The sequence below is a fragment of the Propithecus coquereli genome, unplaced genomic scaffold (assembly GCF_000956105.1).
Source record: "Propithecus coquereli isolate 6110/MARCELLA unplaced genomic scaffold, Pcoq_1.0 Scaffold241, whole genome shotgun sequence".
In the NCBI taxonomy this organism is placed as follows: Eukaryota; Metazoa; Chordata; class Mammalia; order Primates; family Indriidae; genus Propithecus; species Propithecus coquereli.
The window spans coordinates 1994584-1998018 of record NW_012147964.1 but is presented as its reverse complement, the minus strand read 5'-3'; positions in this window follow the sequence as shown (position 1 = coordinate 1998018).

Genomic DNA, 3435 nt, shown 5'->3' with positions numbered 1-3435 from the left:
TTTAGCTGTCCAATTAATTTCTTTCCATTTTTTGATAGAGACGGGGTCTCGCTCTTGCTCAGGCTGGTCTCGAACTCCTGAGCTCAGAACGATCCTCCCGCCTCGGCCTCCAAGAGTGCATTTTAATTTTGATAGATATGGTTAAATTGCTTTTCCTTGGGGATTGTGGCAGCTTATTTGGCCGTGCGTGACGTTTATTCGGCCCCACGCCGGGCTCTGCTTGAAGCCTGGACTTGCCATAGGCCTGGTCACTGCTGCGCGAATGACCTAGGCGGCCACACCGTTTCTATACCCATTTTACAGATGAGGATGTGGAGGCAGGGAGGGGCATGCCTTGGAGAAGGTCACAACAGCAGGTCGGTGGGGGTGCTGGGATGTTAACCGGAGAAACGCCAGCCCTGTGACCTTTGTCATTATAACCCAGTGCCTGATGCCCTATGACTCCCCGGGAGGTGAAGTGACTTTGGCCAACATCGCTCCGCCCACCCTGACTTCCGCCCCTGCGCCTGGCGCTGAGCCCAGCGGACGCTGCACATCCCTTCCTGGGACTGAGACCACGTCCCCTCCCCTCCTCACGTCTCAGGGGCCACCATCTCTATCACCTGCAGGCTCAAAGGCCATGGAGAGCCACGGAGTGACCAGGCCTCTCTCCCACCCGGCCTTGCCCTAGAGCAAGGTCTCCCCCTTGGCACCGCTGAAACATTTGGGGCTGGACCGTTCTCTGGGCTGGGGGCGTCCTGGGCACTGCAGGTGCTTTGGAGCGTCCCTGCCTCCACCTACTCCATGCCAGGGGCTCTCCTCACCCGTAGTGACGACCAAATATGTCTCCAGACATCGCCGACTGTCTTATGAGGATAAAACAGCCCGAGTCGAGAGCCACCGGCTGAGTTCCCGCCCTGGTTTTGGGCCGATCCTTTGTGAGATCCCTTGGCCCGCAGAGTCACCAACAGCCTCTCTTCTTCCCTGTGGGGACCTTCCCTGTCCCCTGCCCGCCTACCTTCCCTCTTCCTCCTCGGAGCTTGGCAAATGACCCGCACTCCCCACCCCTGCCATTCCCCCATCCACCGATGGGTACCTGGAAGAGGGTTTCTCTGCGAAAGTTCGAAACCCCTTGAACCAGTAAGTATACCCTCTTCTTGGCTAAAATGTGTTCCCGGCCCACGCAGGAAGCTTGCACGAAGTAGAAGACGTTGCCAATTTTGCTCGTGAACGTTGACGGAAGCTTGGGAGGTAAGTTGAAATGGAAGTCAAAGGTGTGGCTGCCTGCACTTAACCAATTATCTGAAAGCAAAACACACCAGTGCCATCAGAAGGTTCTAGAATCTTTCTTTCTTTTCCTTCATTTTTTTTTTCTCCCTCTATTTATTGCTTTGGTGGGGAGGTGGGTTCTGGGCTGGGCTTGTCGGTCCCCTCTGAGCTGCTCAGGCCCCAGCTGGGCTGGAGAGGGATGCCCCGGGGCGGGTGACAATCTGGAGCCCTCAGGATTGAACAAACACACCTTGAACATCTACCGTGTGCCAGAGACGGTTTTAGGCAGTGTTTATAGGACTGAACAAGGCAGACAAAACTCCCGACTCTCGTGGAGCTTGGTCTTCAGTGCGTGGCATACAGTAGGTGCTTAATATTTGTTGATTGTGTGACCGAGGAGGTCCAGGGAGCACATTCTCACACTGCTCTCATCTCTATGACCTTCCCATTTTATGTTCCTTCTTATATTTCTCCAAAATCCTCTTCCCCAGCAGATGAAAACCCCAAGGACAGCAGGGACCCTGTCCGTGTTATTCATCAGTGCTGTGTCTCCAGCACCAGGCACTGGTGTTTGCATACAGTAGGTGCTCAATAAGTGTTGGTTAAAGAAATGAATGGACTCATTGCAGGCTTCAGGCAAATGCTTTTTTTTTTTGAGACAGGGTGTCCCTCTGTTGCCCCAGGCTGGAGTGCAGTGGCATTATCGTAGGTCACTTCAGCCTTGAATTCCTGGCCTCAAGTGATCCTCCCATCTCGGCCTCCCAAAATACCAGAATTATAGGCGTATGCCACCACGCCCTGCTTTTTAAAAGGAGAGGAAGTTTAATCACTTGGAAAGTGAAAAGGTGGATATCTGATGCTGGGGCTTGGACCGAGAGGGGAGTGTTTTGGTAGTAATTGGAAGAACGGACAATTTTTAAGCACCTACTGTATGCCTGGCACTATTCTTAGCCCTTACATGCCCTTAAATCACCAAGTCCTTACAACAATTGTATGATAGGCCTTCTTCCTATACCCATTTTACAGATGGGTTAAGGGAGACACAGGTGACATCACTGCTAAGCACTGACATCTGACACATTGCCATTTGTCCCAGGATGTCTGCATGGCCAGAGTCCAGCCCATCCCTCAGATCTGTGCTCAGTTGTCGCCGATTTGGAGAGACATTCCCGTACGACCCTATCGAAAATTATAAAAGTCTAAAATTAAACGTTGTTCAGCCAAGTGCCAGCCACGTGTTCTGCTTGACTGCGGGACACCCGGAAACATCCCCACAAACACACTTTGGAAAGGACATCTCGTTCCCTGGCAGCTTGGACTCCCTGATGCCTGCTCAGACTTCAGATCTGAACGGGTGGGGCCTGGGGACTAGTTAGCCTTCCTCAGAAGGTCTCTCGCACGCTTCTGCCCCCATTGTCTTTCCCTGTGACCCCAGGGCTCCTTATTTTATATCCTTGGGTTTTGCAGCCAGAGGGAGATTTATTTATTTTATTTATTTATTTTTTTTTGAGACAGAGTCTCACTGTGTTGCCCGGGCTAGAGTGCTGTGGCGTCAGCCTAGCTCACAGCAACCTCAAACTCCTGGGCTCAAGCGATCCTCCTGCCTCAGCCTCCCAAGTAGCTGGGACTACAGACATGCACCATCATGCCCAGCTAATTTTTTCTATATATTTTTAGCTGTCCAATTAATTTCTTTCTATTTTTAGTAGAGACGAGGTCTCGCTCTTGCTCAGGCTGGTTTCGAACTCCTGAGCTCAAACAATCCGCCCGCCTCGGCCTCCCAGAGAGCTAGGATTACAGGCGTGAGCCACCGTGCCCGGCCGCTAGACGTTTGTTTCTGTGTTACTTAATGTCAGTTGTCCAAGGTGCCCGGGCTGTGCCCCGAACCAAGTGTACATGAAGAACGCATTCCCTCTCTCCGCCACGTTGAGCTTTCACAACAGCAGGCACAAACGGACGATGTGCACTTCCAGAAATAGGTCAAGTCCCTGTGGCAGGTGTGCTCTTACTTTGGAAGACTCAGGTGGGCCCACTTCATTCCTGCCTACTCCTGCGGCATTATTGCTCCATGGCTGACAGCTGAAAGTCCAGAACTGTGTTCATTAGCCTTGACCGAGGCCTGAAGTTGCAAACGGTTAACAGCAACACCTGAACTTCATGAAACAGAATGTGTCCGTTCCCTATGGC